This window comes from Rutidosis leptorrhynchoides, chromosome 3 (genome assembly GCF_046630445.1).
Source record: "Rutidosis leptorrhynchoides isolate AG116_Rl617_1_P2 chromosome 3, CSIRO_AGI_Rlap_v1, whole genome shotgun sequence".
Classification (NCBI taxonomy): Eukaryota; Viridiplantae; Streptophyta; class Magnoliopsida; order Asterales; family Asteraceae; genus Rutidosis; species Rutidosis leptorrhynchoides.
Genome location: NC_092335.1, coordinates 217503436 through 217529745, shown reverse-complemented (window position 1 = coordinate 217529745; position 26310 = coordinate 217503436).

The window sequence follows — 26310 nt, the reverse complement described above, 5'->3', positions numbered from 1 at the left end:
GCATATGACCGCACACACACCACATCTAGCTCGATACTTGTCGCACATCCTTGCTTGACTTGACTTGCAACCATAATAGTGGTCGCGACTCACTATTACGCTCGCATGCCGTGCCATGCTCAAACGTGTCACAACCATCTTGCTCGATGTTCAAAACAACAACACATGATTAGTAACATCATAACATAGCATAGTTGTCCACTTATGCATCAAAGAACTAATCAAACCCCGCACTGACCCGTAGTCCTACAAGTCCCGCATATAATTCCACAACACAAAAGTCTAAGTCTAGGCGCCTATCTCAAATCACCTAAATCCCTTACACGCCAAATAAATATGTAACCCATTTCACGAGTTCCATTTAAAATGCACAACAATTAATTGTTTACAAAAGGCACGAGGGCCACGAATAAAGTTTAGTACAAGTTTAACCCATTACAAATGATAGTTTACAATCCAAACGACACTTCGAGCATGGTTTGGGACTAAACTACCCAAAATGTTAGGCCAACATCAAAACTCCAACAAAGCATCATCACGGGACACCTAATGTCCGATAACCCCCTTGCCCTTAACTGCGCCTGCATCTAAAAAAGATAAACAACGAGAGGGTAAGCTAACACTTAGTGAATGCAATGATTATACACATACATATATAACCTACTTACATGTAATCACATACACAATTACCTCATACACGCTAGCAATTTAAAAGACATACCAACGCAAGGCATAACGCTAAATCTCCAAGACCACAAGCTAGCACAACGATAACATATATAACTCGAATAATGTGAAAACACCACACAACAAACACATAGCCATGGTTAACCAATAGTACAAGGAATGGTACTTCGAATTTCCCATTGGTGTTCCCAACAACCGCTAGTGCACAACAAATTATAACACTAACCCCGGAGTGGTATCGATCGCCAGAAATTTAAACCCACCCGTCACGTGTAATGTGGTATCGAACGCCCGAACTTTAAACCCACACTACATGCCCACACACATATATGACATGGCATCGAACGCCCGAACTTAAACCCATATCATATATTGACCCGATGTGGTATCGACGGCCCAACTTAAACCCACATCGAATCTCGTACAAGTAAATACATTATATACACATATGCATAATCATTCCACTCACCTCAAGACTCTTGTGGAAGCTAACCGAGCTTGCAAACCTTCAATGTAACGTACCTATTACATTATGCATTTTATTAACATACAATCTAGTTGAATTAAATGCCAACTTCTAACCCTTGAGCATTTAATGACCCGATTGCATTAAATGACTCAACTACCCAAAACCGCCCATTAATGACCATTCCTTGTCATAAATCACTAAAAGCTAGTGATTAGGTTCTATTAACATCAACTAACATAAACTTGGTGTATTTCATAACCATTTCACCCGATTAGGTCAACTAGTGCTCTTTTGACTCTTTGACTCACAAACCAAGTCCAACTTACACATTAAAAATTATTTCATCCTTTTAAAAGTGCATTAGTGACTAACAACATCACTTATCACTTACAACCTCAAATCACAAGACCAAACCCTAGATAATAGCTATTTAGGGTTTCCTTTTAACAATCCAACCCAAAATCCACCCATTTAACCCTCAAATGGGTCACACAAGTTCCATATGAACCAAACCCTAGCTTAAACTAAATGAAACTCAAACTTAGAGTTGAGACTTACCAAAACTATCCTCTTGTAGCTAATAACAAGGAGAGCAACTTTAATTCTTGCTTCTAGGATTGATTCACAAAACTTCACCTTCAAATCTTGAGTTTAATCTAAGTGGGTTTTAGGATTTGAGAGGAAAATGTGAAAGAAAATGGAAAAGAAATAAGAAATGGAGAACAAGTGGCTGATATTAAAAGCTCCAAACAGATCTACATGCAAAAAGACCAAATTGCCCCTAAACCTTATTTAATTTGAGTAGAATTCTAAGTCTGATCTGCAGGGATGCCGCGGCGCGGCGCCATTCGTCGCGGCGCGACGAATCGAAGGAAAAATGATCACTCTTAACCCTCTTTCTGATCCTGGTTTGCTTCAATGGTCGCGGCGCGGACCCGTTTGTCGCGGCGCGGCGTTAGCCTAGGTCTGCTCACTTCGACAATTTAACATGAATCAAGGGTTCAACAACTAGCACACCTCATTCACCCTTCCTATGCACGTCTAAACTTCAACCTTAAGTCTCACACGACTCAATGCCATCACGCCACATTCATATACGCGTACACGCACGCATTCGAATATACCCATATATATATATACACACATATACATATATGCACTTACACCTAACTAACACTTTAGTTCATTTAATCACATAACGAATAAGTTATAAGCGTACTATTGATTAAGTACGTACCTTTAGACGTGCACGGGAAAACGGGGTGTTACATCCCACTAGCTCTAATGTAATCTCGGAGCTTATCTTGGTTTTGAGAAAAATTAAACACTTTGATTTTCTCATTAAACTTAAGATTCTAGTTCCTGGATGCTTGCTTTTATCCATAAATGGATTTTAGAAGCTTGCATACTTTATTAGGATGCTTATGATTCATAAACCCTTCCGATTGAACCATATATACGTCCTCGCTTAGGTCGCCATTTAGGAAAGCGGTTTTGACATCCATTAGCCATATTTTATTATCATGAAAGGTAACCATGGCAATAAGTATCCTAATTGTTTTAAGGCTCGCGTCTGGTGAAAAACTTTCATCATAACCTTTTGTCACCAATCGAGCTTTAAAAGTGTTTACATTACCGTCCATATCAGTCTTCCTTTGAAGACCCATTTTTACCTCATTGTCTTACAATTGGGTAGAAGATCAATCAAGTCTCATACTTGATTATCCTTCATGGACTGCATATCTGTATTGATAATGCTAAAAACGAACACATATTTCATAGCATTATCCTTCAAGAAAGACAAGCTTTTAGTTGCAATTGTTCTATTTACGAGTGATATTCGTTTAAATAATAAAAGGTGAAGACAAAAGACAGATTCGACGATTTGAAGACGCAAACGACCAAAAAGTTAAAAAGTACAAAGTACAATCCAAGTGGTTTAAATTATTGATGAGAAATGTCTAGAAATTACAAGGGTACAAGCCGTGAAACGCAAAGTACAAGATATTAAATAGTACGCAAGGACGTTCGAAAATCCGGAATGATACATGATCCAACTATCAGCACGCGACGCAACGGACCAAAAATTACAAATCAACTATGCACAAGAATATAATATAATATATAATTAATTATATATATTATTATATATTATAATTAAAAGCAGCCCACGTTTAAATCACTATGGTGAGCTGGAATCCAAAGCTCCGCACTCGCGGAGCTGTGAAGCACAAAACTTCCGCACTCGCGGAGCTGTACAGTTCAAAGTGGGCCTATAAAGGCTGCGCATTCTGATCGATTTCATTACACCTTTTTCTTTTCCTTTCTCATATCACATACGATATATATATATATATATATATATATATATATATATATATATATATATATATATATATATATATATATATATATATATTTATAATTATAATTTTAATTTAAGTTTAAGAATAATAAGGTTATGTTGGCGAATGTTTTAAGTTTGTAAGTCGAAATTCTGTCCGTGTAACGCTACGCTATTAATAATCATTGTAAGTTATTTTCAACCTTTTTAAATTAATGTCTCGTAGCTAAGTTATTATTATGCATATTTAAATCGAAGTAATCGTGATGTTGGGCTAAATATTAAAGACGGGGTTATTGGGCTTTGTACTATAATTGAGGTTTGGATTAAAGATCGACACTTGTAGAAATTAGACTATGGGCTATTAATGGGCTTTATATTAACTAAACGATACCTCGTAAATTTAATATAAAGGTTACAATTTGACGTATTTATATATAACCACATACGCTTAATCGGGTATGGTGGGCGGGATATTTATAAATACAAATTATTGTTCATTTGACCGGACACAGGGATGGATTAATAGTCACTGGACTCATTAAAACAGGGGTGGATTACATTCAAGGGTAATTGGTGTAATTGTTAACAAAGTATTAAATCCTTAGATTACACGCAGTCGATAACCTGATGTATTCAATAAACAAAGTATTAAGACCTTGTTACAGTTCGAATCCCCAATTAGTTGGAATATTTGACTTCGGATAATAAGATTAATTTTACGAAGACTCTCGCACTTTATAATTATGACTGATGGACTATTATGGACAAAACCAGATGGACATATCGAATAATCCAGGACAAAGGACAATTAACCTATGATAATAAATTAAAATCAACACGTCAACATTATGATTACGGAAATTTAAATAAGCATAATTCCTTTATTTTATATCTCATCGTACTTTTAATTATCGCACTTTTATTTATCGTCATTTACTTTACGCTTTAAATTAAGTTGTATTTATATTTAATATTTTACATTAGGTTTTAATTGTGACTTAAGACATAAAATCGACAAACCAGTCACTAAACGGTAAAAACTCCCCTTTTATAATAATAATAATATTACTTATATATATATATATATATATATATATTGATACAGACATAGTTTAAAATAAATATAACGTTAAACTCAGCAAGCTCCCTGCGAAACGAACCGGCCTTACTAAAAACTACACTACTCTACGATTAGGTACACTGGCTATAGTGTTGTAGCAAGGTTTAGGTATATCCACTCTATAAATAAATAAATAACTTGTGTAAAATTTTATCGTCTTTAATAGTATTTCGCAATAAAAATATAATTATTTCGTATACACCTCGCAAAACATCATGTATTCATAGAATCTAGTCATTTTTAGATTCAGGATCTGATATGGCCTCACGCAGCTAGAGGGTTCATCATAATCCCTTAGTCGACGTTTATCTGAATTAATCAGATAATTAAACCTCATAAACCGATGAGTTCTACTAGATCTATAAAGTGCAGGTGTAACACGTTCTGGCTCACCAATAGTGCGCTCAGTTTCAACGTATGGATTGCTAGTGCTTACTGAAGGTATGTTACTTTAAAGTACTTGAATTTCTTCAAGATCTACTTTACTCCCACTGACTTCTTGTAAGAGAAGTCTCTTTCCATGAATTCAGCAGACCGAGCAGAAAACACATTGTCTTCAGCTTGGTAGTAAAAGTAGTAACCCATTGTTTCCTTTATGTATCATACAAAGTAACATTAGATAGTTCTGGGTTCTAATTTGTTTGAAGTTTCATGCTTCACGTATGCTTTACATCCCCAGACTTTCAGATAAGACAACTTGGGATTCTTCCCATGCCATAACTCATATGGTGTCTTTTCTACCTTCATAGTTGAAATCACATTGAGTATGCCTGCAGCAGACTCTCATGCATATCCCTAAAAGATGGTAGTAGAGAAATCAGACTTATCATAAATCAAACTATATCAAGTAAAGTTCGATTTCTCTTACTCGGACACACCATCGTGTTGTGGTGTGTAAGGTAGAGTGAACTATGAGACAATCTCACAATTCTTTAGGTGGTCTAAAAACTCTTGACTCATAAACTCACTTACTCCATCGGAGCAAAGTGCTTTAATGGTCTTTCCAAGCTGATTATCTACTTCATTTTGGAATACTTTTGAATGTTAAAATAGCTTTATATTTATGTTTCAGCAAGTGAACATAATCATAGCTACTGTACTCATCAGTAAATGTAATGAAGTAAAATTAACCAAATCTATACATTGTTCTTAAAGGGCTACATACAACAGTATGTATTAGTCCTAAAAAATCTTTAGCTCTTTTACCTAAATCGAAGAAAGAAACATTTGTCATCTATGTAGATAAACATGAAACACATGCATCAATTGACTCAGAGCCAATTGATTCCAAAAGTCCATTAGATTGGAGTTTTGAAATGCATTGTTTGTATATATGACCAATATGACAATGCCATAGATATGTCTTGTTCAAGTCTCGCTTGAATCATTTGGCAGTACAAGTATATACAAAATTATTATTTGAAATCACACCATGAATATCAATTTCAAAAATACCATCACGTGGATAGGTACTAAGATAAATATATTATCCTTAGAAACTGAAATACCTAAGTGTGTAAATGCAAGTTCAAAACTAGCATCTTTCAAACTATGTCGCTCGCAGTATTGAGAGCATAATGCTATTGTTCTAACAAAACAATAAGACCACTTAGAGAAGTAAGTTCAGAGGTACCAATAGCTTTAACAAAAGCTTGATCCCCTTTGCCAACTTGCAAATCCAGTATGTCTTTCTTCAGTCTATTACTTCTTCTCATTCCCTTCATATTGTTACAGGTGTGAAGGCCATAACCAGTTAACAACGATCTAGGAATCACTAGAAGAAGTATATAACTATATATGGAATATACCTGATTTACTAGTCTCACCAGTGTTGCCTTTTCTCAGCTCAGATTGGAAGATAGGACAACTTCCTTCTCCAATTGCCAACCTTTCCACAATGGAAACATTCGACGTCTTTTGTTGGGCTTTCCTTCTTGGAAGGTGGAATATTTTTCCTAGCAAATGATTTGTCATTTTCCTTCCACAAAGTATTCTGCTTATTCTTTTTCACCCTTCAATCATATTTCTTCCTGATCATCGAACAACATTCGATAATTATTTTGCTGAGCAGCAACAACTGCCACAACAGGAGGAAAGGATATGGGTTCTAAACTTTATTCAACTTCCAATTATGCTTGAGAACAATTCTCAGGTTGCAGTGCCAGTATAGGAAGTTTGAACATTGAGTTTATCCTTCTCCAACAAAGAAGGAAGTGTGTTTTGGTTTACGTTTTGATTATTTGGCATCTACAACATATATAATATTCAATTTAGTATTTTCGATATTGAGCTTTAATAAATTAACTACCCAAGTTTTTTTATAATATTTTTCAAAAACAATTAATTTACGAAAGCCTAAGATCCACATAGAGGTACCATAGCCACATCTGTTGATCAGCTAGCAGTTATGGAGTCTATTGGTAGGTAGCGGGTACCAATTGCATTACACGTACAACTCTTAGATCTTTATGGGACCTCGAGATATATGTAGTCCAACAAACCACTATTATCTAATGGCATGTTTGTCCCATCATTGCATCGAACTCAGGTCTCACCGTGAATACGATTAAGTCGTCTAATTTGGAAACAGTGAAAATTCACGCTAGTCTCACTAGATCGAAAAATCCACCTCGTGGCTATAATTCAGCCTAGTCTCACTAGATCAGAAAAATTACGAGGAGTGTTTGCAAGCTTATTGGATGGCATGACTTAAATTTGACGGGTATTTTGGAAAAAGTTTGTGTCAACGAATAATGCATGCACACGAGATTCGCTACACTCTTAGTTAAAAAACATTTTAACCAATTGTATATGTCGATTATGTTTGTGATCTAATTTGTTATTTAATTTATAGGATATAAAAATAACAAATACACAAACGTGTATCATTTTAAAACAGTTTTAAATGATGTCGTCCATATACATTATTTGACTTTCAAAATCATTTAACATTAAACTCGTTAGAGTTTAACTTATTTTAAAATCATCAATTTTAATCTTTGAAACTCGTTTAGAGTTTTATTTAATGTTTTCATCAAAAACATATATAACTTGAGTCTCAAAATTATTTAACTTTAACTCGTTAGAGTTTAACCTTTTAAAATCATCAATTATAATATTTGAAACTCGTTACCGGTTTTATTTAATATTTTCATCAAAAATATTTAGCATATATATTCTAATCAACAATTATATATAAATGCAAAATTAAAACACAACCATGCATCACACACACATAGCCTAGCCCAAAAATCCTATGCTTGATCCCGTGAGCCGACATGGGATCAAGAGGTCAAACTAAGGGTAATATCGTAGCTCCCACTCAATTCAAGAATCAAGTGAAAACTTGACAAACGTCATCGTTGTCAACTTGACCTGTTCGCCATCTTCTAAGTCAAACTCCACGTTGCATCTTTATCTTTAATCTTCATCTTATTACATTTATTTAAAATTGAAAAGTACAACTAATCTAATACTTTTACAGTTTAGAATAAACTTAAATACAATACTATGAAAATGTAAAATAAATATAATACAACTTTGGCTTCAAAATGGCATTTCTAATAAAATAAATAATCAACATGACATAATATTGCCGTAATCAACAATCACAACAATCACATATAATCAAACACATAGGTCGGGGCATTACGGGCTATGTATGCAATCACAATTTTAATAACTACATTATTAAAACCTATATATGGCTTGTCCATGGTTATAATGCATGTGTATAACCATGGAATATAACAATCAACAATTATAATAAATATTCAAGCCATAACAATTAAATCTACAATTTAAAATAGTGATATTCTTTTAATCATATTTGTGCGTCATAAGGTTAAGTCTAAATCAACTGTGTTGACTTTAAAAACCAAAAAGGTTTTGACTTTTACCAATTCACCACAAAGCTAAATCTAAAGAAAATCACGCGGCAATTAAGATGGTGTAAAAGCGGCTCGGATACCACTGTTGGAAAATCGTGTGTACTTTTAAATCAGATTAACGCAGCGGATAGTTAAAATAATACAACAGTACAACAACAACAGTACCCAATACCACTTGAGTGGTGTATGGGGGAGGTGAGATGTAGACAATCATTCCTTTATCCGAGAATAAAAACAAGTCATTTCTCCACCCCGAAAACTAGAGAAAGTCATCCCTCTCTTTATTCGGCGGATAAAGAGATTGCTTTCGAGTGGAACTCCGGCCTTTAAAAAAAATAGTAAAATAAAATAATAAATAAATAAAGAAATAAATACATAAAAAATGAGACACCATGAAAATGGTAGAATCAAATTTTCATGGGTTTAAAAGCCTGCCTGAAAATCAATTTAGGCTCTAAGCGGCAGTCAAGACGCCACTTAATCGACGTTTGGTGTTGCCTCAATAAATAAAGCCAAGGAACCTTGTAAACAGAACACGAAAGGTATGCCGGGTGGAAGTTGTTGCACAAGCAAAGAGCCAACCACCCGTAACAAGCACCACTCATGCACCTTTACGGTAGACATCCCCGAAGCCACACAACTAAAAGAAAACCACTCAAGCTCATGAGCAAAGAAGGTCGTCCTCAGCCATAATGACCCCAGGATGCACCGAACGATACGAGACACACACACACACCCACACACCCACCACACACACACGCACCCATCTATACACACCCCCATACACACACACACACCCAATAAAACATAAACCTATATACAAACCAGCATACAACCGTACATAAACATACCTACATACCTGCAAGAACACGTACCTACGTACAGACAAACACCAACAAAACAAGCAAAAACATACATACAAACCTACAAAAAAAAAAAAAAAAAAACAGCCTAGCAAAAATACATAATCAAAACCTACAATTCTTCAAAAAACAGAAAACCTACAAACATAGACATAAAAAACCTACACTACAAAACCTACATACATACCTCTCAAAAACAAACGTACAAACCATGCATACATATCAACAAACAAACATGCATACAAACACCAAAAAACAAAAACCTACTCGTCTACTAGTACTAGTAGATGTAAATAATAAAAAAGGTAATGATAATGATACTAGTAATAATAGTAATAATTATAATAATAATACAAGTACAAGTAGTAGTAAAATAATAGTTAATAGTAATAACATAAAAATAATAGTAATAATTATAATAAAAATTAATAATACAAATAATAATAATAATAATACTAATAATAATAGTAATAATAATAATAATAATAATAATAGTTTTAGTAAAAGTACAGTAATAGTATTGCTAAGAGTATAGTAGTAGTACAAATGATAATAATACTAATAGTAATAATAATAAACATAATAATAATAATAATACTAGTAATATTAGTAAAAGTATAGGAATAGTACAGAGTAGTAGTGATAATAATAATACAAATAGTAATAGTAAAAATAATAATAATAATAGTAATAATAAAAATAATAATATTAATACTAATACTAATACTAATAATAATAATAATAATCCTAATAATAAAACTAGTAAAAAAAAAAAATAATAATAATAATAATAAAAGGAAAGTAACCCTACTCGACTATTTTAATTCTAGCCCTCTACGCACCCCTATCAGAAGTCATGTCCTCGGTCAACGAAAGCTCCCTCATGTTGAGCCTTAGTCTATCCATCCACCTACGAGTAGGTCTACCCCTTCTCCTAACGCCAACGACCGTGAGTGCCTCGACTCTCCTAACCGGTGCAATACTTGGTCGCCTCATCACATGCCCAAACCATCGAAGTCGTTATTCTCTTAGCTTGTCGATGATGCTACCGACCCCAAGGTCTTCCCTAAACACCCCATTTGGGATCATATCTAACATGGTTTTACCGCACGTCCACCTAAGCATCCTCATTTCTGCCACTTCCATCATTCTCTCTTGGGCCTTCGTCATTGGCCAACATTCCGATCCGTACAACATGGCAGGTCTAATTGCCACCTTGAAGAATTTCCCTTTCAACTTGAACGGTATATTCTTGTCGCACAAGACCTCTTTCGCTGCTCTCCACTTCATCCAACCTACCTTAATATGATTAGTCACGTCCTCGTCTATCCTCCCTGATTTGTGGAGGATCGAACCTAGATATCTAAACGACTCTTGTGGTTGCAAGATCTGGTCCCCAATGCTGATATTCCCTCCAACATTTAGTTCATCCTCAGTCCTACTAAATTCGCACCTTATGTGATGACCCGGGAATTTCTGACCAAATTTAAACTTAATCTTTATTTGCTCCCGACATGATAAGCAAAGTCTGTAATATTGAGTCTCAAAAACTTTGAACTATGTTCATATATGAAATCGACCTTTGGATATTACCGACGATTCACGAACATTGTGTGTAAATAAATATTTATATATATATATATAAGTATATATAATATTGCTTGTATTAATATATATATATATATATATATATATATATATATATATATATATATATATATATATAGGTATATATAACATTAATTAGAGATATTAAATAAAGTATTATATGATTTGATGATTTGAATTAATAATTAAATTGTTAGTTAATATATATTTAATTTTAAAATAAACGAGGAGCCGAAAATGAGTTATATAAGTTATAGGCTTATTAAAAGTATAGTTAGGACCTAATTATTTAATTTTAACATTTTTTTTATATATTTTACCCATAAATGAGAGGGACAGCTGATGTAATTTTTATTTAATAGTTAATGCTCGAATTTTATATCACAATGACCAAAATAAATAAATATAATTAATTTAAAAATATATGATTTTTTTGAAGACTTTTATCCACCACTGAATTAACAATCGGGTACGATATAATATCCTAATAAGTGTCGACAGAATTTAATAATATACACCACACGTTTTAATTAACTTAAAAATTATATTTGAGTTACTGTGGCACCTTTTGACTCTTTCAAATCTCTCATCTATCAACTTTTTTTTATGCATATGCATAATATACATATATACAGGTAATGAACCTCTCATCTATCTATCATTCTTTATGCATATGTATAATAACATATGCAAAACTAGATCAACCATAATCATAATTCTCTCTATATCGTCTTCTATATCCTATCAACCATAGCTAAACCGAGAGCCATCACCACCATTGCCGTAGAACACACCAACACCACGACCACCATCTTACACCATCACTTCACCACCCTCGGTCACTCCATCACCGCCACCCATCACAATCACCAAACAACCATCTCACTCTCTCTTCTCTCTCACTATCCGTCTTTCTTTTCTATTTTCAGTTTTTAAAGGAACCACACTAACAACCAGTTAGCCATTGAAACCACCACCGATTACCCTTACCATCATGATCACGATCATCACCCACTTGCAACTTAAATCCACTAGGCCATATTTCCTTCTCACCTAGTTCTACAACCGGGTTATTTCTCTATCATCAACCCATCACCAAAACCATACCACTTCAACCACAATCGAAAGCCAACAAAATAACCTTGATGATACACACTGTCTTGCTATGTTTTCTGTCCAGCTACAACCGGATCACCATCACCAATTACTCAACATCCTAAACTAACATCATTTTATGTAGTTAAGCTGCTATATGATCCACTTAATTACTTTTGCTTCTGTCCCTATTTTTCTGTCTAAAAACGCCCCTCAAAATCACCATTAAACTGCAGCCACATTTTGCTGCTATTCATGTCACATGTTACCAACCCACATCACCATAAATCACCATACGCCACCCACACCACCATCTGCACCCCCTACTGGCTGCTAACTATGTAACTGGGTTTGTTTTTCTCCCGTATTAATCTAATTTATTTCAATTCCTCAATCACTACTCTAAACTTATACAATCCAAATCAATAAATTCATTGGCCTGCTACTCGTTTTCTAATTTCTGATTAAAGAACGATGATAGATGATGAATAGATGTGGTGTTGATCGACATAATTATAATGAAGACGAACCTGTCTATTCTTTTTCCTGTACGAACAAACTCTATTATATTCTTCAACTGCTACCACAGCTGTATTTTTTTTACGATTAAAAGGACTGCAATATTTCCTTGTTGGCCGACAGGAAACCCACTTGTGATTAAACAATATGCTAAAGTCTCTATCAAGATCCCTTAAATCGTTCCATATATTTAATCTTTTGTTGGGCCGTAATACTTCTCCTAGCATAGGATCCAACTCCTTTATTTTTGCTGGGCCGAATGAGTCCCTCTTGGACTAGGCGAATTGGGCCATTAAAATATTGAGTTGTTGGGTCAAGACCCATTCCATGATTCTGTTGTGAACGATCATAATAATGATGATGATGTTTACGTACATAAATTGATATAGAGATGATGGTGATTAAGATTAAAAATATATGGTAATGCTATATATGTTTACGTGGTATATGGGTGATCGAGATAAAAAGAATGATGTTGACTATGATGGTGATAATTGGTGATAAAAATGATGATAATATGATAACGGGAAAAATAATGATGATGTTAGATGATACGGTAATGAATCATGATGATGATGTTTGGAGTATGATGATAATGATATAATGATGATGTGATCGTGAGTGATCATAAAGAAGATGGATGACACAGATAATGATGATAATAGGTATGTTGATGATGAAAATCACGAAGCATGATGATGATGCTTGATGATTAATGATGATGTACAATTACGAGTTATATAAGTTTAGGAGGATGATTATTTCAGAAAAATAGAGATGGATTAATGGTTAGAGGGTGATGTCGAGAAACGAGAGGTCTCGGGTTCGAGCCCGGCTTGGTGCAATTTTTTTAAAACTGACTCCTAAGGTTCGTGAATCCGAGGCCAACCCTGCATTGTTCAATGTCGTCATATGTATTTTTACTACAAAATACACTATTGTGAGTTTCATTTACCTTTTTACCCTTTATATTTTTGGGCTGAGAATACATGCGCAACTTTTATAACTGTTTTACGAAATAGACACAAATAATCGAAATTACGTTCTATGGTTGAATGATCGAAACTGAATATGCCCCTTTTTATTAAGTCTGGTAATCTAAGAATTAGGGAACAGACACCCTAATTGACGCGAACTCTAAAGATAGATCTATCGGGCCCAACAAGCCCCATCCAAAGTACAGGATGCTTTAGTACTTCGAAATTTATATCATGTCCGAAGGAGGATCCCGGAATGATGGGGATATTCTTATATGCATATTGTGAATGTCGGTTACCAGGTGTTCAATTCATATGAATGATATTTTTGTCTCTATGCATGGGACGTATGTTTATGAGAAATGGAAATACGAAATCTTGTGGTCTATTAAAATGATGGAAATGATCATTTATGTTAAACTAATGAACTCACCAACTTTTTGGTTGACACTTGAAGGCATGTTTATTCTCAGGTACGAAAGAAATCTTCCACTGTGCATTTGCTCATTTTATAGATATTACTTGGAGTCATTCATGGCATATTTCAAAAGACGTTGCATTCGAGTTGTCGAGTTCATCAAGATTATTATTAAGTCAATTATAGTTGGATATGTTATGAAATGGTATGCATGCCTGTCAACTTTCAATGAAATGAAAGATTGTCTTTTCAAAAACGAATGCAATGTTTGTAAAATGTATCATATAGAGGTCAAGTACCTCGCGATGTAATCAACTGTTGTGAATCGTTTATAATCGATATGGACTTCGTTCGGATGGATTAGGATGGGTCCTTTCAGTTGGTATCAGAGCGGTGGTCTTAGTGAACTGGGTCTGCATTAGTGTGTCTAACTGATAAGTCGTTAGGATGCATTAGTGAGTCTGGACTTCGACCGTGTCTGCATGTCAAAAGTTTTGCTTATCATTTTTGTCAGAAATCATTTGTTTATCATCCTTAGTAATTACCTGCTTATTATTCTTAGTCTAGACACATCTTATTGCATTGACTGCATGAATAGTGTATAGACAAAATTCATATCTTAGCGTATCTGCTAATTCATATCTTAGCGTATCTGTTATTGTATCTTTACCTGACAGCTTCCGTAGATTCCTCCGTAACTTATGAGATTTTAGTATTACATATACATATGTAAATTATGTATTGCAGGATACTAATCTACATCCTATAATCTATTTCTTATCGAAAATCCTTCATCTGATCGTACGAGATGAATCCTTCAACTAGTTCGAGTCCCTCGGATTTCGACAACTATTCCGATAGTTATCCCAACAGTTATTCCGAATGGATAGTCATCTAAGCTCCGGAAGCAACGTCAGCGGAATGAATCAACCAATCATCCATCCCCAATTCATCTGATGGATTCATAGTCGACTTAATCAATGAAGACGCGCAGAAGGCGATCCCTTCCACTAACCGAATTCACCTTTTGGCGAAGAACCTGAAGCACTTACCGGCGAACCTGTTCGTAACACCATTTTCACCCTCATTTCTCGAATATCTCGCCACGACTATATCATAACTCAGATTCTAAACCTTATTCATCCGCTCGTTCCGACCGACAATCATCCCGGGGTAATACAAGAAGTCAATGAACTTCGCGCTCTAGTAATCAATTTGGAGAATATGGTGCAAAACGTACCAGCTTCAGCAACATCACCAGCACCAACATCAATACCAGTACCACCAACAACTCAAGTTCACATCATACACCTCAACATCAAATTATGTACCTCGAGCATAATCATCAATCTGCGAATCGTTCTACATCATTTATCTTCGTTCGACATGACGATTATGTAATCTTCAATGTTTTAGAGATTATATATTCTAGTTCTAACGGTAAATCAAATGAGATTAATATTATATTAACTCATTAAATCTATGATTACATCTGAAGAAAATATATCCGTAAGTATATTTTCATAAAGATTGTAATTAAAAATTCTTTCGTATAAACTGTTAATGGTGAAAATATTTTAACGGGTAGGTAATACCCGAGGAATATTTAGATTTCACATTAATAAGTTACACTGTACATTCTTCGAAGCTGATTCAATAGTCATTTACTATCCTACTTACATCCACCGATCTACAAATCCGTTCACCACAGAATAACCATATTCATCCAATTTCTTATTGGGATTTTGATTTATCAGAATCCAACAAGTGGCATAATGAAGAAAACATTTGACAAAATAAAATTTGTTAGAAACAAACAAATTAACTATGAGAAATTTTGTTAAGAATCCACGCTAACTGTTCCTAGCTAATTGTTCCTAGCTAACTGTTAATTCCTTATTACATTTTATTTATCGCAGTTTATTTATCGCAATTTACATTCTCGCAATTTTATTTATCGTCATTTAATTTCTGTTATTTACTTTACACACTTTATTTATCGTCATTTAATTTCTGTTATTTATTTTTCCGCACTCTAAATATCGGGACACGTATACAAGGTTTTGACATATCATATCGACGCATCTATATATATTATTTGGAATCACCATAGACACTCTATATGCAGTAATGATCGAGTTCTCTATACAGGGTTGAGGTTGATTCTATAATAATATATATACTTTGAGTTGTGATCGAGTCTGAGACATGTACACGGGTCACGATACGTATTAATTAATTCGAATATTATATATTAAACTGTATATGAATTATTGGACTGTCAATGTGGACTATCAATTGTGGACTACCAACATCGAACAATTAAAATGAATTAAAATATTGTTTATAACATATGAAACTAAACAATTCTTCAAGTTTGCCACTTGATTCCATCTTAAACCTCATTTGTATCTTGACGATTACTATCTGCGTTCAAACCTTTCATGATTCTTGAAAACATCTCAATCGGGAGGATGAACCAACCACACTTCATCTATGGAAGAAAAGATTGGTGCATATAGCTATACACCTGAAAACACTAGGAACCTGAGTAAACGTATAACACGTAACTGTACTAGTTCCTTTGGCGTTGTTATTACCGAAATTAACTTTGCAATCTCTTTCCAAATTAGCAAATTTTGTCACAGCTCCAGCAAGTCAACTTTGACTTTTCGTTCGAAATAACCTTATTATAACCTTGATTTATATGTGTGCTCTTTTATTGTTACCGGGGAACCTTTTATTATATTCCACCATATTACCAGCAGATGTACCAGCAACCTCATTGCTCCTTGGCTTAAATCTCTCCGATAAATCACTGTATTTATCTATTGAAGTCTCATCATGTACTCATCTGCATCTTGTAACAAGAATTGCCATACCAATTACCGGGAATCATCAAATCTGTATTGTGAGTCTCGCAACGTTTCCACATCAACAGTTATATGAATCCATATAACATTATTCTCTTAGAACTATGATCTTTCATTCTGAAACTCTGAAAAGCACCCAGTCTGCAAATTATTACTCCGAATGTTGAAAAAGCTGAATGAAGCAGCAGAAACTGTAGACAACCGTAAATGACCTTAATCGTCGGAAGTTTAATGATAAAGAATAGTATGTTGAAAAAGCTCAGAAAAGTTGGAACTGGAGAACGGATTGAGCAAACTACGAAGGAGTCTCTGAACAAAACACAAGAACTAAACTTGTACATTAAGAATCCTGATGATTCTGTTTCTGATGAAATTTTTAGCGAATACCTTGCTTTTGACTCCAAACTCTTGCGAACAAATTTTCTTCACCATCCTTCGATATTAGAAATTCCAAGATATCATCGTATCTTTCATTATAAATATCCTCCATATTTCTGAAGATATTTTCATAACTATTCTTATCTGAAATCATTAATCTCTTCGTGCTATCAGTGTTACATAATATAGAAACTGTTAGTTTCTATATTCTGTAAACTCTCGAGCTTAAAATATAAATGTTATTGAAGTAATGTTGGGAACTGATGCATGAGTTAGTATAATATAATGGCACTTGATCAACGTGATTATATTACAGTAAGTCATGCTGAGTTTCTAATGAAATGTGATGATGGTTCACAGTAGATTATACCATCATCATGTGTCATGTTACATAACTCTTTCATTCTACCTAACCTCCGAACATATCAAGAAGAATATATTCTTGATAGCTGTATCGTCTGTATTTTTGATAAATTTGAAAATCAAATCGTGCTATCACGTTCCACCTTGGCTTAGAACATTATAACCATTCGAAACTCTATATCTACGAATTCTGGACAATTATTCGCTTGACTTGGAGTCGGGAAGAGAAAACAAGAGCATGGAGCTCCGAAAAATAAAGGAAAATATAAAGCCAATCACAAACATAGGAATTACAAATCGTGTATATCAATGTTTATCGCAACATAAAGACATGGGAGAATTAAAAACACTATAACCTTAAGGGCGAAGTAGAAGAAAACAGATTCCCCCGGTGGAAGTTGGAAAAGGAGAATGATTGTGGCGATAGTCATGATAAGGACAAGGATCAGAATTGGATTAAGCATTTTCACAATCTTTTGAATTTGGGAATTGAGAATAGGAATGGTAAAAATAATGGAACGGAAGAGTTTAATTTATAATGGAAATGCCATACAGAGTAATCAAGTCAGATCTCCACATTTAATTAGTGAGATCCTGATTTCCTTATTCGCCGAATAATCAGATCTTATAGATTTCCAAGAATTTTCTTTTAAATCCCTTGAATTCTGGAATTCAAACCAAGACAAAAGTCAAGATGCACCTTATTTTCTAAATTTAACCATGACTAGTGAAAAGTTATGATGAAACTTGTCTATCTCATTTCACTATTTAGTGATAGCTTCATTCGTACTCTTCGAGTGATTTAATCGTTTTATCTATATTAATCAATAATGATAAAACTCTAGTTATCAAATCATATTCGTCATGAAAACATCTTTATTGTTAGCCATGACAACCTCACTCAAATTTCGGGACGAAATTTCTTTAACGGGTAGGTACTGTGATGACCCGGGAATTTCTGACCAAATTTAAACTGACCAAATTTAAACTTAATCTTTATTTGCTCCCGACATGATAAGCAAAGTCTGTAATATTGAGTCTCAAAAACTTTGAACTATGTTCATATATGAAATCGACCTTTGGATTTTACCGACGATTCACGAACATTGTGTGTAAATATATATATATATATATATATATATATATATATATATATATATATATATATATATATAAGTATATATAATATTACTTGTATTAATATATATATATATATATATATATATATGTATATATAACATTAATTAGAGATATTAAATAAAGTATTATATGATTTGATGATTTGAATTAATAATTAAATTGTTAGTTAATATATATTTAATTTTAAAATAAACGAGGAGCCGAAAATGAGTTATATAAGTTATAGGCTTATTAAAAGTATAGTTAGGACCTAATTATTTAATTTTAACATTTTTTTTTATATATTTTACCCATAAATGAGAGGGACAGCTGATGTAATTTTTATTTAATAGTTAATGCTCGAATTTTATATCACAATGACCAAAATAAATAAATATAATTAATTTAAAAATATGTGATTTTTTTGAAGACTTTTATCCACCACTGAATTAACAATCGGGTACGATATAATATCCTAATAAGTATCGACAGAATTTAATAATATACACCACACGTTTTAATTAACTTAAAAATTATATTTGAGTTACTGTGGCACCTTTTGACTCTTTCAAATCTCTCATCTATCAACTTTTTTTTATGCATATGCATAATATACATATATACAGGTAATGAACCTCTCATCTATCTATCATTCTTTATGCATATGTATAATAACATATGCAAAACTAGATCAACCATAATCATAATTCTCTCTATATCGTCTTCTATATCCTATCAACCATAGCTAAACCGAGAGCCATCACCACCATTGCCGTAGAACACACCAACACCACGACCACCATCTTACACCATCACTTCACCACCCTCGGTCACTCCATCACCGCCACCCATCACAATCACCAAACAACCATCTCACACTCTCTTCTCTCTCACTATCCGTCTTTCTTTTCTGTTTTCAGTTTTTAAAGGAACCACACTAACAACCAGTTAGCCATTGAAACCACCACCGATTACCCTTACCATTATGATCACGATCATCACCCACTTGCAACTTAAATCCACTAGGCCATATTTCCTTCTCACCTAGTTCTACAACCGGGTTATTTCTCTATCATCAACCCATCACCAAAACCATACCACTTCAACCACAATCGAAAGCCAACAAAATAACCTTGATGATACACACTGTCTTGCTATGTTTTCTGTCCAGCTACAACCGGATCACCATCACCAATTACTCAACATCCTAAACTAACATCATTTTATGTAGTTAAGCTGCTATATGATCCACTTAATTACTTTTGCTTCTGTCCCTATTTTTCTGTCTAAAAACGCCCCTCAAAATCACCATTAAACTGCAGCCACATTTTGCTGCTATTCATGTCACATGTTACCAACCCACATCACCATAAATCACCATACGCCACCCACACCACCATCTGCACCCCCTACTGGCTGCTAACTATGTAACTGGGTTTGTTTTTCTCCCGTATTAATCTAATTTATTTCAATTCCTCAATCACTACTCTAAACTTATACAATCCAAATCAATAAATTCATTGGCCTGCTACTCGTTTTCTAATTTCTGATTAAAGAACGATGATAGATGATGAATAGATGTGGTGTTGATCGACATAATTATAATGAAGACGAACCTGTCTATTCTTTTTCCTGTACGAACAAACTCTATTATATTCTTCAACTGCTACCACAGCTGTATTTTTTTTACGATTAAAAGGACTGCAATATTTCCTTGTTGGCCGACAGGAAACCCACTTGTGATTAAACAATATGCTAAAGTCTCTATCAAGATCCCTTAAATCGTTCCATATATTTAATCTTTTGTTGGGCCGTAATACTTCTCCTAGCATAGGATCCAACTCCTTTATTTTTGCTGGGCCGAATGAGTCCCTCTTGGACTAGGCGAATTGGGCCATTTAAATATTGAGTTGTTGGGTCAAGACCCATTCCATGATTCTGTTGTGAACGATCATAATAATGATGATGATGTTTACGTACATAAATTGATATAGAGATGATGGTGATTAAGATTAAAAATATATGGTAATGCTATATATGTTTACGTGGTATATGGGTGATCGAGATAAAAAGAATGATGTTGACTATGATGGTGATAATTGGTGATAAAAATGATGATAATATGATAACGGGAAAAATAATGATGATGTTAGATGATACGGTAATGAATCATGATGATGATGTTTGGAGTATGATGATAATGATATAATGATGATGTGATCGTGAGTGATCATAAAGAAGATGGATGACACAGATAATGATGATAATAGGTATGTTGATGATGAAAATCACGAAGCATGATGATGATGCTTGATGATTAATGATGATGTACAATTACGAGTTATATAAGTTTAGGAGGATGATTATTTCAGAAAAATAGAGACGGATTAATGGTTAGAGGGTGATGTCGAGAAACGAGAGGTCTCGGGTTCGAGCCCGGCTTGGTGCAATTTTTTTAAAACTGACTCCTAAGGTTCGTGAATCCGAGGCCAACCCTGCATTGTTCAATGTCGTCATATGTATTTTTACTACAAAATATACTATTGTGAGTTTCATTTACCTTTTTACCCTTTATATTTTTGGGCTGAGAATACATGCGCAACTTTTATAACTGTTTTACGAAATAGACACAAATAATCGAAATTACGTTCTATGGTTGAATGATCGAAACTGAATATGCCCCTTTTTATTAAGTCTGGTAATCTAAGAATTAGGGAACAGACACCCTAATTGACGCGAACTCTAAAGATAGATCTATCGGGCCCAACAAGCCCCATCCAAAGTACAGGATGCTTTAGTACTTCGAAATTTATATCATGTCCGAAGGAGGATCCCAGAATGATGGGGATATTCTTATATGCATATTGTGAATGTCGGTTACCAGGTGTTCAATTCATATGAATGATATTTTTGTCTCTATGCATGGGACGTATGTTTATGAGAAATGGAAATACGAAATCTTGTGGTCTATTAAAATGATGGAAATGATTATTTATGTTAAACTAATGAACTCACCAACTTTTTGGTTGATACTTGAAGGCATGTTTAGTCTCAGGTACGAAAGAAATCTTCCGCTGTGCATTTGCTCATTTTATAGATATTACTTGGAGTCATTCATGGCATATTTCAAAAGACGTTGCATTCGAGTCGTCGAGTTCATCATGATTATTATTAAGTCAATTATAGTTGGATATGTTATGAAATGGTATGCATGCCTGTCAACTTTCAATGAAATGAAAGATTGTCTTTTCAAAAACGAATGCAATGTTTGTAAAATGTATCATATAGAGGTCAAGTACCTCGCGATGTAATCAACTGTTGTGAATCATTTATAATCGATATGGACTTCGTCCGGATGGATTAGGACGGGTCCTTTCACCTTAGATATTCCGTCTTTGGTCTACTGATCCGTAGCCCATTTTGTTCTAAGGCCTCCCTCCATCGTTCTAGTCTTCTATTAAGTTCATCCTTTTGTTCCGATACAAGCACGATATCATCGGCAAAAATAAGACACCAAGGGATGTTCTCTTGTATTCCTTGAGACAGCTCGTCGAGGATCAAAGCAAAAAGGAAAGGACTAAGGGCTGATCCCTGGTGCAAGCCTACTTCTATCGAGAAATACTATGTGTTTCCCACAGGCGTCCTAACACAGGACTTCGCCCCATCGTACATATCTATAATAGCTCTATTATACTTACTTGGGATACCCCTAACATTAAGGGTCTTCCAAATCAGCTTTCGCGGTATGCTATCATAGGCCTTTTCTAAGTCTAAGAAGACCATCTCTAGACCCTTTTGTTTCTCCCTATACTTCTCCATAACGCTTCTTAAAATATGAATTGCCTCTATCGAAGAGTGCCCTGGCATGAAACCAAATTGGTTTTCTGAAACCGTAATTTCGCGTCGAAGTCTAGTCTCAATCACTCTCTCCCAAAGCTTCATAGTATGACTAAGTAATTTTATGCCTCTATAATTACCACAGATTTGGGCATCCCCTTTATTTTTGTAGATGGGGATAATCTCACTGAGTCTCCATTCCGTAGGCATTTTATAACTTCTAAGCGTCTTATTGAAAAGACACGTCAACCACCTGACACCATCGTCGCCAAGGCACCGCCACGCCTCTATTGGAATCTGGTCCGGTCCTACAGCTTTGTTTCTACCCATTTTTCGTAGTGCCGATCTTACTTCTCCCTGACTGATTCTCCTACAGAAGTTGTTGTTCCAGAATTGTCCTATTCCCAAGTCCTGTGGATCCTCTTGGCGCCCGAGTCCTTCACCCACGAAAAGAGATGAGAAATACCCTTCCCATCTTTTCCTAATTTCTTCTTCCTTCACTATGGTTTGACCGGCTTCATCCTTGATAAACTTGGTGATATCTATATCCCTCCTCCTACGCTCCCTCGCTTTTGCAATCCTGTAAATATCATTTGCTCCTTCTTTAGAGTCTAGTTTTCTATACAAATCTTCATACGCTTTATCTTTTGCACGGGCAACGACCTTCTTAGCTTCTCTATTGGCTTCTTTATACCTCTCCTCTGCCCTAGTTCTATCATCACATGTCCCTTCTCGGCATCTAATGAGCTCCCTAAACCTCAGTTGCTTAAGCGCAACTTTGGTTTGAACCTCATCATTAATCCACCATGATTCTCTACTAGACTTATGTCCTCTCGATGTCCCTACTGCCACACCTAATGTTTCCTTGGCAACATCTCTAATAGTTGTTGCCAAACTATTCCACATCTGATCTGCGTCCACTTGAGTAACCGTATCCATTCCTGCCTCTACTCTTTCCAAAACTGACGCTTTAAAAGTTTCGGCATTCACTTCATTCAGCTTCTTCCAAAGGATCCTAGGCTGGACGGGTCTCACTCTCCTGGTAACCCGCCTCTGCACAACCAAGTCCATGACCAATAATCGGTGTTGGGTGGAACAGGTCCAGGTAGTCAGGGCTCTACAGTCTCTGCAAGCCCTAAGGTCCCCTTTGCGAAGCAGCAAATAGTCAATCTGGGTACGATGTCCCCCACTATGGAAAGTTGCAAGTTGTGCTTCCGTCTTCCTAAAGAAAGAGTTTGCAACAACCAAATCGTGGGCAACAGCGAATTCGAGAATAGAGCGTCCTTCTTCATTTCGAACTCCGTACCCAAAGCCCCCATGGACACCCGTATATCCGTCCGAAAACGTTCCTATATATCCATTAAGGTCTCCCCCAAAAAGCAAACGATGGTCAGCGGGACAACTCCTCACAACTTCGTCTAACGATTCCCAAAAGCGGCTTTTTTCTTCATCTCCTAAACCAACATGAGGTGCGTAAGCACAAATGACCATGTAAGTCTCCTCCTGGATAACTAACCTAACCGCCATAATCCTATCGCTACACCTATCCACACCCACAATATTATCCTTATAAAGGGGTCCTATAAAGATCCCTACCCCGTTTCTAGCTACTCTAGAACCCGAAAACCACAACCTGTAGTCGTCAATGTCAACCGCCTCTTCACCTCTCCATCTGATCTCTTGAACACACAATATGTCCACTCTACTCTTAAGTAACGTATCTACAAGTTCCCGGGATTTGCTAGTCAAAGTTCCTACATTCCAACTACCTACTCTAATCCTAACACGAGTATCTCTACTCCCTCTAGACCTACCCGCCCCTAAGCTAACAGGACATGACCTCAAGTAACCATGCAAAAGTGACGAGTGAATCTTACCCTATAAACAACACACTAATAGAAAGAAAAGAGTTACAAATACCGGAAAAAAAGCTAACAAAACAATTACAAAAGTAAGTGTGCAAAATAACAATTAATAGTTAATAATAGGAATAAAAATACTCATACAGGTTAAAAATCAAGGCTATATAACACTTACAAAAGAAAAAGTGTCTACCCAAAAGTAGCAGGTTAAAAATAAAAATAGCAAGTAGCACCTTAAAACAATTATAAACAAGTACAAAGCTAGTGGAGTCTCAAAATAATTAATCTATATAATAGATAATAAATAATGCTAGAAAAAACAGTAGGTATATAGATATGTTATGACCGTAAAAATAATAATTTAGCTAATAAAGCACCAGGGGATTATAGATGCATAAACTAAAGAACCCGGTACCAAGAGCAGGTTAGAGCCGGAAAAACAAAAGACCCAGGTATAAAAGAATTAAGATATGTAAAATCCAATAGAAGTAGGACATCACCGTATGTACAGCAAAGAAAGGTTATAGAAAAGAAAAATAAAAGGGTCAGAGAAAACAAACACAGCCTTGTGAGAACAAGGGAGTTCCGGCAACAGCGGCTACCGACGGCACAAGGTAGCAGCAGACAACGGATTAGCTAGGTTTCTGGTTCGCAAGTACTTTTGCTACAAGCTCCGTTATATTACCTGCGAAAAAAAAAATGACCGGAGAACTATTCCGGCAACCTGACAGGCGGCGCGTGGCGGCGCGTTTGGAGAGGATCGTCGACGAAAGTTGTACTCTCAAGTTCGGAAAATTGCAGCGAGTTTAATGAAGGCGGTGACGACTTCTAATTCTAACAAAGTTAAGAGCAAAATGCGTTCAAAATGAAGGGAGTGGTTGTTTGCTTTTTGGGGTGGAGCAAGTCAGAGAGAGAGAGAGAGAGAGCCGTTGAACGATCCCAAAGATCCAGTTACATCATAATAATTGTCATGAATATAAAACAAAAGAGGAGTTAACGATATACCTTTTTTTGGAGAAATTGATGAGACGGAGAGAAACCTACGATCAAAAGTATGACCGTCTCTTTGGATAGTCCACACTACACTTTCAGACAACGCCAATGGATGCTAGTCCAAACCCAAGTAATTTATTATAATAATCAAATTATTATAATAAATCTTTAATGGAGTACTTGAAAACCGTTTCGCTTGAATTTGAGATCAGTCACTTAAAAGGTACTTCAATTCAAGTTTGAGTGTTATCACATAAATTAAAAGTGTTTCTCTCTCTCTATATGTATCGACCAAAAAATGGAATAATATCAATCCACACTTGCAAAAGAGAGGAATATATAGTACTTTTTAGAAAACACCCGTGAACCTTTTTTATTGAATTATAGTCACTATATTAACCCGTGAATCTTTTACTTTTTGAAAGAATCAAAGATAGGATATTGTATTCGATTTCTATATATAATATAATAAAGTCGTATTTCTCAAATACTTCAGAGGTATGTTATGTAACTTATAATTAATAATTTCTATAATGTCGCTTTCATGTGAATAGTAAATTAATTAATTTCGTTTCATTTACTATTCATATGAATAGTAAATGAATTAATTTTGATTTACTATTTTGTTACTTGAGTAATATATATACATCATATATATATTTTATTTGACGTCTCGGTGTATATGTGTGTGACCCCGAAGGCTCAAATGAAGTTGGCCATATAGTTATATGTTGTATCTTGCACATTAATCCTACACTAACAACGAACAAATTATTATAAATTGCAGCAACATTCATCGAACAATTGACAAAATTACATGTCATTGTTCATGGTGAACAATTATCTTTCTATATTTTATTTACATTTACATATACTCTAAAGGGGATTCGAT